We start from the raw sequence: 13,067 nt of genomic DNA, 5'->3' as shown, positions 1-13,067 counted from the left end.
TATCATGTGACGTCAACATAAAACCATGCTTGTATTAAAAACAAATAATGAAAACCATAAACCTTGCGATACAATAGAATTCATCAAAATTGCACCTTATAGTCTCTAATTCCCAAACTTAAGAATGCCTTCACTTAAATAAACAATGAACTTGGGAAAACTTCGTATTACGTACTAGTGAAAATAATAATCAACTTGCTTTGGGCCCGTCATTGTACCACTTTGTTCGCATCCTTAATAAGATCCGAGGTAGCTAATCCCGAACCTATTAAGGTACTACTAGGCGATCTAGGGGCCTAGGGGCGATCTAGGAGCCCACCCATGGACCTTGTGTCCAGTACATGTCATCTTAAAGTAAAATATTTCTTTTTAATACTTCTTTCTTATACTTGTACTAACTTGTCATTTCTACAAACACCTTTTGTGCACTTAATCCCTCACACTTATAGGGAAGCACTTTAGGACACTTGATTATGCTTCTTAGTCCCAAAACTTAATGGGAAGCAAATCAAATACTCTAAACGTGCTCTTAATCCCAACCTTTATAGGGCATCTTACAATCATAACATCTATCTCCGTTAACATACATAAAACATATCATGGCATGATTCTTCTTTTAACTTACATAGATACATACTACAACATGCATCGACGAAGCAACTTATACCGCAGGTGAGAAGTACTTACATCCTTTTGCTATTTCTTACTCTTACACCGTAAGGGTCAGGGAGAACGAACTCTCTTGTATGCCTCACCCTCCGAATAGACCTTCCCGCATGTACCACTTCCTTGGGAGAATCCTCCTCTTAGATTCTCCCCTTGAAAATCTTCAAAACGTGGAACCCTAGGGTTCTTGGCCGAAAATTGAAAAGGGAAGGTGAGGAAATTCAGCTAGGGAGGAAAGGAAGAGGAAGATGAAAGTTAGGTTTTCATCTCTTCCTTTCCCTTTTATACCAAGTGGAAGTTGAAGCATCTCTTCACCCAAAATCTGCATATAATTAATTTCTTCCTATTTCCAATGTAATGCTTTACCACCACCTAATGGCTACTTAAACTAATTTCAAGTAAGAGGTCATGTTCAATTCTAGCCCGGGCCATTTATGTTTGTATTTTTATATCTTTTTCTCTTCTTCTACTTCTTTTTGCTTTATTTAAATAGAGGAAATTTATGGGTGTTACACAAACATGAGAATTAAGCTCAAACACATGTATTCATATAAGATCAAATAGATACAAAGCATAACATCATTTAGATTGAAAATTGGTATATAAATGAGTTCTATATCAAATCCTACAACAACTACTCCCTTAATCCTAGAACAAGGGTTCTACTCTATAGCAAAAAAGAAGAGATCCAATGACATGGTAATTACAAGAATTCAAACCCCAAACAAGAGAGAAAAGGGAAGAAGTGCTTATCCAATGACGTTGAGCAGTCTTTAGATCCAATCCTAATCATCCAGAGTCATTTCATTCGGATCCTCGAACGAAGGTCGACGAGGGTGTGGATCAGCACCAAGTTGGATCTCCCCAAACGGAGAGCCTCCATCCCTTGGAAAAGAGAAGAAATCACCTTTTATATTGCAAGGCACGGGCACCACATGACCTATGACACGTCCGTGTGGACTCACACGGCCGTGTGCTACTTTACCTATGGGTAGGATGCATGGTCGTGTGGATTCACACAGCTATATTCTTCTTTTCCTCTATTGGGCCACATGGCTGTGGTGATTCACACGGCCATGGTATGCTTTCCCTCTAAAAGAGTTGCACAACCTTTTAGAGTCGCACGATCGTGGTCTGTTTGCTACTAAATTAGTGACATGACATTGTAGGATCACACGGCTATGCCTTGCTCCTTTCCGGCAAAGAAGAGTAATTATATTGAAAGTAAGACAAGATGTATAAAAATGCATATATAAAGCATGCGTAAAGTATGTGAATGTGCTTTAAAATATGCATAAAAGTGTATATAATCTATGCACATCACACCCCCTGACTTAAACCTTTGCTTGTCGTCAAGCAAAACACCGCAATCTTGATTCATGTGCTCCTACAATACATCATAATCTCTAGTGCACTTCCTGACTCTATCCATAAGTTTCATTTGTTAGCATGATCGTAGAGAAAGCTTAAGTATGGCCTAAGCATAAGTTCTTATGCACAGTACAATGAGTGCCCCATACTCTTCAAGTTTTAATTCTATCCTAGTCAAGTTATCATCCAATTGAGTTCCAAATATTCCCGGTGATAGATATTTACTTGCCAAACACTTGGTTCATACTCCTTAGACTACATAAGGTCTCAAAGGACTACTAAAAATCAATAAAAACATAACATTTATCTCCCCTGTAACCCAACTCGATTTTAAAGGGGTAAATTATTAGTTGCCACACATGACAACTATTTTTTAATCCCTTATTTATCATCATTTTTTTTTATGCTTTGAAGGTGAAGCACTAATACAAATACAAATATAACTACAAATGTAGGGATTTTTTATTTTACAAATGAGTTGAAATGATCCGTGGTCATCCATTAATCAAAATGTAATCCAATAAATCACCATGGGAACTAAAGTACTAAACAAATAGGATGAATCATGACTATTCCAATGATATCAACTATTCAAGCTTAAGTAGAGTGAAAGTAAGATCCATAAGGTTAGACCAAAATTCAAACTTATCTTCGTACAGTACTAAGCTCATTTCATGCTACTTATGATAGAGAAATGAGGTACACTAAACATAGTAGCATTAAACAAGAATATTAGCAAAAACTGAAGCAAGCAAAACAAACAAGAGTGCAAACCAAATGAAAGTGCTGAAAAAGTAAAGGCAAGAAAAGAAAATGCAAAGGAACTCAGGTTGTGCAACCCCCCCCCCCCCCCCTCCCCAAACTTAAACTTTCATCATCCCGATGAAATCAGTATGGTAGTGGAGGTGGGGGAAAGGGAGTTCTACGTGGACGGCAAGAAGGGAAACTAGGGATATCTTGAGTCCGACCAAGGATCCTATGGTAGACTAGTGACGCTTATACCCTCCATGAATTCTCACATTCTTTCTTGATCAAAATCAGTCTTGGACAAACTCAACCACCTGGCCTTGGAAATTCCTCGTGAATTGAAAATGATCACGTACCTCTCAAAATTGGTCATCTGACAAATTGAAGTTCCCCTCCAACATTCATCGTTGGACCTCATGCTTCTCGTGAAGTGACTCTAAAGAGGCACAGAAATAAAAAAAAGTCAAAACTGGAAGGACCCGTACTATAAGCAAAAGAGTGCCTAGCAGGTTTCGGATGTCCGGACGGCTGGGGGTGCCCAAATGATGATGGCTCAAGGTGGGGCTTAGTGTCTCCTAAAAAGGAGGGAACAGACTCAAAAATTGTATTAGTGATCACCCAATTAACGAGGTTACGAACTAAGGAACCCTTAGGACAAGGTAGAGGTAACAGAAAACCATCCCTCTTAGGAAAGGCAAACCCATTACCATCCCAACAAATCATCTTCATGGTAAGACATGCATCGATATCGATCATGTTGTTCCCATGAATAATTCCCTACTCATCAAGATCACAACCAATATTTATAGCTATTTGAGAGATCAACTCATTAAAAACAATCAACCTCGAGGCTGCTTTCCCTACTCTCACAAGGGTTTGCAAAAATCGAAACAAAATCTAAGTCAACTTTATTTAGCATTTCCCAAAGAGAATAAAGTTCCCCACCTCTACCAAAAATGGTTTTACTTATGACACGGTGTAAGTATCTAAAGATAAGATTTTACATGTGGGAAGCCCTAGCTCTAGAGGGCTTAGAAAAGCTATCTAATCCGGTACTAGATGTCCAAAACTTGTTCTAATTAAAATTTGAAACAAATCTATGAGAGCCACCAGTGGGCAAGCTAAAATAACTGTTAAATTCACTAAATAGCCACTGAAAATCTTGATTCATTAATCTAAAACTAATGTTGCCAATATAATCATCTTCATTAAAGTAGTGGGCATCAATTGAAAATAAAAATTCAAGGGCAATGCGAGGATATGTAGGCAGATGTGTGTACATCATATCACTCCAATCAATCATCCAATCTACATTATCTCTAATCCCTAAAACATCCATGGTAGATGGATGCATGTATCTTGTGTATACAATCATTCTAGCAACAAGAATATCATATCTAGCTTTATGCTCATTATTTCTAAAGATAAAATGAAATTCGTTGTTGTTACCTTTGTCACGTGCAATCCTCTTACGTTTGCCCTTAGCCATAGCTTTCTCCTTGCCTTTTTCCCTTGTCAGTTCCTTTCCCCTCTAGATCCACCACATCCTCTTCATATTCTTTTCAAGAGGTTGGACATGATGCCAAGCTAAGAGAGGGAAAGATGATTGATTGGAGAAAAGGAGGTGAGATCTTGTGACAGGAGAAGTAGATCATGAGAAAGGAGAAGAATAGGGGTTTTGGATCTAGATCTAGTTTGGATCTTTGAAAAAATGAGTCTAAGATCTAGATTTGAGAGGCAAATGAAGAAGATTTGTGGAGGAGAAGGATTGGGGAGAAGGAATTAATTGAAGATGGGGAACTTGGAAAGGGTGTGCGGCTGACACGACCTCGGCACGACCGTGTCTTATAGACATGACCCGGTCCAAGGAACCTCCACACGGTCATGTCGATCGACATGACCTAATTCTTCCTCTTCACGGATAGATCCACATGGATTTGTGGAATGACACAGGTCATGTAGACTTCTTCTTTGCAAACCTCACATGGCCATGTCGAGTGACACGAGCAAGTTCTTTTTCTTCTCGGTTGAGCTCACACGACCGTGTGATACAACAAGACCATCTTCTTCTTTCTTACTTCCATATTCGCATGGCTGTGTGGCTTCACACAACCTGGTACTCTCCCTTCTCTATTTGTGTCACACGGTCGTGTGAGGTCACACGATCGGTTCTCTAAGGTCCATTAGTGTTGAGTTTCCTCATTTATGACTTCTCCATTGCCTCCACACCCATGAGATGATCATGGAAAACTCGTGGAGGAAATTCACTACCTGATAACAAAATAAAGAAACACTAACTAATGGAAAATAAAAAATAAAAACTAAACTAACTAAAAGAACCTTTGGGTTGCTTCCCAAGAAGGGCTTGTTTTAGGTCTTTAGCTCGACCCCGTCTCTGTTACCATAGACTATATCCAAGGAGGCATAGATTTTCCTCCTTGGGTTGATGATGTTGTGTCTTTCTTCATTCTTTCCCTTGGAGGGTAGATGCACTTTTCATTGTCTGTTGGGGGCCTTCTCCCAACTCTTGCTAGATCAAATGTTTCATTTGGTGGCCTCCCATGAGGATGGAAGTTCCATTCCTAAATTTTTTAAGAATCTGCCCTACTGCACATGCTTACCCGAAAAAAGAGGCATGGTTAGGAGAATTAGATATATCAAATTCTAAAATTTCCTTACCAATAGACAAGGATAGCTTATGGTTTTTCACATCGATGATAGATCCGGCTATCGTAAGAAAAGGTCTTCCCAAATGATTAGAATCTTTGGATCTTCCTCCATGTCTAATATAATAAAATCAATGGGAATGATACAATGACCTACCTCTACTGGCACATTGTTTCAAGATTCATGCAAAGGAAACCATATACTAAGTTTTGTTAAAAGATATATACCTTTGCTTCATGCCCTTCGCAATCTCGACAGTAAAGTTTCTTTAGGAAGCAGATCTTAGCACGATCAACACGTCCACACCTCTACGGTATCCACATGAACAAGTTCGCCATCCGTCTCATGAACTCACGAAATGGAGAAAGAAACAACCAAAGGTTGTGCTAGCAACCTCTTGTGGAAGTTTTGTCTAAGAGTGGAAGAAGGAAGAAGAGCAAAAACCAAGAAGATCACATCACCCAAAAGGTCACTTCATCTATATAAGGTGACTTTACAAAAGGGTTACTTTACCAAATAGGTTACTTCACCAAAAGGTTACTTTACCAAAAGAGGTTACTTCACCTAATGGTTACTTTTACAAATGGCCTTTGTATTCATCCAATGAATACAAAAATGTTTTTGTCTCTTGATCTTCCTTTTGATTAATGATAATATATTAATCTCTATTAATATTCATTAATCCTAATGGGTTGGATTTAGAATATTGGATTAACTATTAACCAAATAAGTCATTAACCCAATAAACCAATGAGTCTAACCCATTACTCAATAAGTCTAATCCAAATTCATTCAAGTCTAACTCAATGTGTATAATTAAGATAAAACTTAACCTCATAATCCATCTCCAAATCAACATGTTCTTTGTGTGTGACCCAATAGGCTCTCATAACATTGACAATGTATCTAAAACCATTTTAAATACATAAGCAATGAGTGGCATCTAGCAATGCATCATTGCTACCCAAGTAATGAGAATGTCGAGATCTAACCTAACCTTTCCATGCCTATTATCATGTATGACTCAATCTTTCTATCCTTGATATCTAGATTTATCAATGAGGCATGGACCGTGTCATCCTCTTATCAATCTTTGTATTTGTGATCTCTAAGTAGACACACTAAATCAAATAAGCTCAATATCACATATTGACTCATTTGAGCATGACCATGCATTCTTGTGTCCTATTAATCAAGGGGCCCACAGATATAACTTCCATTATATGGAAGGGATAGATCCCATCTACATCACTCACATCCCTCCGCATAACTTATTGCATATCCAGTAATCGACTTTATAGTCTACCTTGTTACAGGTGACGTTTGCCTATACCAAAGTACACAACTCCTTATGTAGGGAACTGTAGTGACTTCAGAACTAAGGATTATTCATACCAATAGTCACATGAGAATGTTTATGACACTCATATAATGATCCATGAAACATTCTCATGGTGGGTCATTTAGTATATATTCTCTAATATATACCCATGTGTCAACCTGATATCTCATATCTATGACTTGTGAGATTAAGTCATCCATTGACCTACATGCTAGTCTCGACGCATTAATATTGTCCTTCATATTAATGCTTGACTAGGAATTGTTAAGAGTAGTGTTCTATGTATATCTACAATATCTCACTATCAATTCAACCAATTGATATGTTATAGATTAGAACCTCCTACTCTAGGACATTATTATACTTATTCATTTGGCATTGAATTGAAATAAATATAATAACCAACTTTGCCTTTTATTAATAATGAAATATGATACAAAAGGAGCTCTTTACAATCATCTCATAATTGGTACTAGGGATAATACTAACACACATCTTTGACAATACCCATAGGGTACCTGCAAGAATGATCAGCTAATTGTAGTGTCATAGTAGTAAGTTTAAAGTTTTTGAGATATAGGTTATTACAGATTGAATATGGAAAGAGGCTAACACTTGCCCCCAAATCACAAAAAGTTTTTTCCTATAAATTCAAATCCTATGGTGCAAGGAATAGAAAAGCTTCCAGGGTCTTGATGCTTTAGGAAAATGGTCTCCTCGAATAGAGCACTGCATTTTTATGTCAATGCTACAATCTCTATCTCTCCCTTTTTCATCTATTGGATAGGACATCCTTCAAAAATTTGCTAAACTTCAGCATTTGTTACAGGGCATCAATTAGAGAGACTTCAAAACAAATTTCTTTGACCTTGTTCAAAAATTTGTCGACTTCATCATCCTTTTTAGTCATGGCCAGTCTTTGTGGAAAAGGAACTATTTGAGTTTGTTGTGGAAGTTGAAGAGTCCCTTCAAACTTCTTGGTAATTTCCTCATCATCTTGTATTTAGACTAGATTAGGCGTTGGAGGAGAGGGCTCTTCTTGAATGCCAATCCCTTTGGAGCAGTCACTTGGGATAGGATCATCCGCTCTGAAGCTCAATTCTATTGCAGTGTTCACTAGGTTAACATCAGGTTTTCCTGAAAATGTCCCTGGTGCTCTTGAAAATGAGGAAGCTATTAGGATGTATACTATAAGCCTAGCTTTTGTATGAACATCTGTTTTAAAATATTTTGAAATGAGAATCACCTTGTTCAAAAGTTTGCATTTTATATTTATATATATGTCAATACAATTGTTCATTTAATTTATATTATAGATAACATGGTGTGTGGTTTCACACAGAAGATCATGTTATCGATTCCTTATAAATCATAAATAGTAGCTCACAACTAAGATGGATTGGGGCAAACCATTAGAACAGTTGTAGTGTAATTTGGTATTAGTCTGCCTTGACTATAAAATTACACTAGTACACTATTTGTGTATTGAGCAGGACCGTTTGAGGTTGTTTGATTTGCACTGACTACATAAAAGAACAGAACCTCTATTATTATGGATGTGCGTCCTCTTAGTACTTATATAATAACAAGCATGTATACTTAGTATTTATTTCTTTAACTTATCAATGGGTGAGATTTATTCGTTAAATCAATAGGCCCAATGAGTTGGGAGCTAGTACTGTTTATCTGGTGTGTTGTTGATTATAGAAGGAATCTGTGTCCTAATTATTTAGGTTGATGATACCCCCTTGAGGAGCTCATAAGGATTATCATGTAAATCCTGCAGATGGACTTAGTCCGATATGATAATAAAGTTGAGTGGTACTACTCTTGGAATCAAATGTTAATTAATTGAGTTGTCAGTAACTCATTTAATTAATAGACATACGATATCTTTAACACAAGGAGATTAACGTACTCATAATAAGAAGGAGACTATATTGTAATATGGGATTGGTGCGGTAGTTCAATAATAGCCCTTTAGTGGTATGGGTTATTATTGATGAACTTGAGTTGGGTGTTCGGGCCGAACACAAGAACCCCAAGCCCATCAGGAGACCTAAACTAATTCCTCCTCTAGGTCCTTGTTGTAGCCTCTATATATAGCCTCGCATCCACCCATCCAAACAGTTGTCGTGTTGTGTGTTTCGACACTAACTTCTACACCTAGGGCCGGTGCCAACTTCCTCCATCTCTTTTCCTTGTGGCCGTCGCCCCTTCTCTCCCTTGCTAGGGTCGGCCACATCTCCACCTAGGGTTGGCCACATCTCTTCCTTGTGGTCGGCGCCCTTCCTCATCCATAACAAGGGTCGGCACCTCCTTCTCCATAACAAGAGCCTGCGCCCCCCTCCTCCTTGCTAGGGTCGGCGCCCCTTCTTGCTAGGATCTCTTGGTGGCCGGCGGATTGGAGAAGAGGAAGAAGAGAAGAAGGGCCTTGGTGGTCGTCGGTTTGGAAGAAAGAAAAGGTACAACTAGTTCTTTAATTCTGTTGCGTAATTAGTTTAGTTTTCTTTGTATCGATTTTGAATACCAACACAAGAGGTCAACGATCTTGTACTTCTATCAAGGTGTGCTTTGATCCATCAAGAACTTGCTTGATTGATCAAACACATGTCTAATTGAACATGTGGGTTGCTAGGAAAAGTTATTTACTTATAAAATTTTTGTACAGGGAAATTTAAACAGAACATAATTCCAGCTCCTTCAAGTGCTATCAGAGCATGTTTTCTGGTTCTATGTGATTGGTTTTCAATTAAATTATGCACTATTCATACATAAGTTTAGGTCAGATAATAGTAGGATGTTCAAGAAAGATTAACTCTGTGATTGCAGGCATCCTAGATCCAACTATTATAGCTCTTTGTGTGTTTATGTATGATTTGAACCCTCGGGCATGTTGAGGTTGTTTGTGTGTGCATGATTGTAATAATTAAATATAGCCGCTTGGCGTATCATTTTTTTTACATTCTTTTCGATCTAGATTACATGTAAATTCCTTTGTGGAATGTAGGATCTATAAATGTAAATTTTATTTCTTTTTGTTGTGGCTTGTATCCTTGCTATGCATGGTGCTATTTTGAGAACTGGAGGCACGGTGAAGAAGGAAGCAAGATAGACACGACGGCTTGATCCGTTAGAGGCATATTGGAGGACAGCGATAGATGAGGTGCATATTGGAGGACAACGATGGATGAGGCTATAATAGATGGAAATTTTATTTTCATATTTATTGCCTTTATATGTTGTTTTTATGTGATGCGAGACTGTGTTTATGTGTTGTGATGTGTGTGCATGTTAAAATTCCTCAATTTAAATTACTAAGTGGGAGAGGGATTATTTAAATAAATTCCACTATCTCCATTATTGGTTTGTAAGTGATGCATTCAAACTTGCGCATTGTCTTTAAGTGTCTTCCTTCATATCGAATGAGTTTGTTCACGGATCACTAGATCAAACTTCCTCTATGGATGATTATAGGAAATTATTTAGGTATGTGTGATCTTCTCCATCTGAAGGGGCACAATCTTAATTAATGGACTAAGTATCAAGTAATGGTGTATACTTAGGCGTATTTAATAGTATCCTCCCAATAAGAGTTGCTGCTATTATTTGTGTAACCGAAAATGAACCAACTATTAATTTTATTTGTCATAAAATTAGGCTAACAAGATAATAAAATTAATGGATAAAACCTCCTCTTACAAATGTTTGAATTAGTATACATCCATACTATCGTGGCATACGAAATTCACGGTGTTTTGAGGTGTTGGTGAATTTTAATTATATTGTTTGAGAAATCAATATTATTTTAATTTCTATAGTTTTGACCAAATATTTTATTTTTTGATTCTCAGGATTTCAAAATGGCGTTCAATCATCTTGCTGTTATTTTAAAAGAAAACAAACTTACTAGTCCAAATTATATTGATTGGAAACGAAACTTCGACATTGTCTTAACTGCTGAAGAATACAAGTTCATACTTTTCATGGCCTGTCCTAGCGTGCCTGATAAGGATTTTAGTGAAGAGTGTTGGATCGAAATTGCTAGAGGGGGGGGGGGGGGGGAATAGCGCTCGCGGCTATTTCACGTTTTTCGAAAATCGTTCGAGTAATTACACGCAGCGGAAAGTAAATGAAAAACAGACAGAAACAACAAGAGGATTTACTTCGTTCGGAGCCTAGATCGACTCCTACTCTAAGGCCCGTGATTTTTGATCACTTTCCGTGGGCAACAACTATAGAATCTATGATTACAAGATTAAATACAGTTAAGTGCAGTAAGAAAAATTATACCAACGAATAGTAAATAAAGAACTTCAGAGCTTTAAGTCGTTGGAGCAGCAGGGCCTTGTTGGAGCGTACGGAGCAGCACACAAGAGCACAGGTACTTCTTTCTGAGAGTTGTTGTTTGAAGCTGCATCCTAAGCCTCCTTTTATAGCCTCTGCAAGTCTAATCCAGATCCCCAAGTCTCGAGATCAGCTTTGACCCGAAGCGGATCGGTAAGCCGATCCTCATGTTCGGTCGGCCGATCAGATGATCTCCACCGCATCTGATCCGTCGATCTGTCGCTCCGCTTCGATCTAATCAAGCTCTCTCCCCGGCTTCGGTCGACCGATCCCAAGTTTCGGTCGACCGATCAGTCTCCTCTGACCCGCTCACCTCGGGCCGATCCAGTCGATACTTATCCCAGGTTCGGTCGACTGATCCCAAGGTCCGGTCGACCGATCCATGGTCAAGCCTGGTCTAACTCCTGGAAACCTGATCTGCCAGCTTGGGGGTTCGGTCAACCGATCCCAAGGTTCGGTCGACTGATCCCGGTCAGTTCTAACCCTGCACAAAAGTATTAGTTTCCTGTAAAACAGAGTTAGAACACAAAAGATAATATATAGAAATAAATTTGACAGTCACCGGACTGTCTGGGTCTGACTTCGGGTTTCCGATCGAAAACCCTAGGTCGACCCGACGCCTACTGTTCCCTCTACGGGGAACGCGTCCTCACCTACTCCACTCAGGAGATTTACCTGTTGCCAGTGCGATCCTCCAGATCAACTGGACTTTTGCTCGGTGCTCGATGCTTCCGGACTTTCTGCTGGACATCCACTTCCCGGATGGTCCAGTCTTTCACCTGGTTCACAACACTAGGACTTTCCACCTAGGGTTACTCCCCTAGGACTTTTGCCTGAAGCACTCGACCCACCAAGACTTTCCGCATAGGGTTACCACCCCCTATGACCTAGGGTTACCACCCCTATAACCTAGGGTTACCACCCCCTAGCGTTTTTACCTTGCCTAACCACAGTTAGGACTTACCTGAAACACTCAATCAAGCACGTTAGATTACAACACACCTTAACTTTGAATCTTTTGCCATTATCAAAACTCAGATTCGATCGTCGGATGCTTCTCGCACCAACAATTTCTCCCTTTTTGATTATCGCAACCCAAATTCAAAGTTAAGTAAAATAAATATATTAACAGATTTTAAGTGAGCAAACTTAAGTATATAAATTCAAATAAAAGCATAACTTAAGCTAACACTTGAACTTTGTGAAGCTCTCCCTTAATACAGGGCTTCCTTTTGAATTTCCTACTCTCCCCCTTAATAAAAGCAACACTTTTTACTTTTGAATTTCCTACTCTCCCCCTTTGCCATATATCAAAAAATTAAGCTAGTTGAAAGAAAGTTTTAAGTTTTAAGAAAAAAACAAATTTATTCTTTGAAAGAATTGGACACTATTTGATGAAAAGAAAGTGAAGTGATTAAGTTTGAGTTTGTATTTGTTGAAACAAACATCTAACTTTAGGTTAATTTATTTTGAAGTTCATAATTAAAAAAAAATTAAATAATTTTGAAATTTATTTTGAAGCTAATTTTTTAAATAATTTTGAAAAAGTTTTAAAAGATTTTTTTAAAAATAATTTTGAAATTGATTTTAAAAATAATTTTTAAAATAATTTAAAAATTAATTTTGAAAAGATTTTTAAATAATTTTGAAAAAGTTTTAAAAGATTTTTTTAAAAATAATTTTGAAATTAAGTTTCTAATTTTTATTAAAATAATTTTGAAATTAATTTTTAAAAGATTTTTTAAAATAATTTTGAAATTAATTTTGAAAATATTTTTAAATAATTTTGAAATTAAATTTGAAAAGATTTTTAAATAACTTTGAAATTAATTTTGAAAAGATTTTTAAATAATTTTGAAATTAATTTTGAAACTAATTTTTAAATAATTTTGAAAAGATTTTTAAATAATTTTGAAATTAATTTTTA

This window comes from Zingiber officinale, chromosome 1A, assembly GCF_018446385.1.
Source record: "Zingiber officinale cultivar Zhangliang chromosome 1A, Zo_v1.1, whole genome shotgun sequence".
NCBI lineage: Eukaryota > Viridiplantae > Streptophyta > Magnoliopsida > Zingiberales > Zingiberaceae > Zingiber > Zingiber officinale.
Note: the sequence above shows the minus strand (reverse complement) of the source record.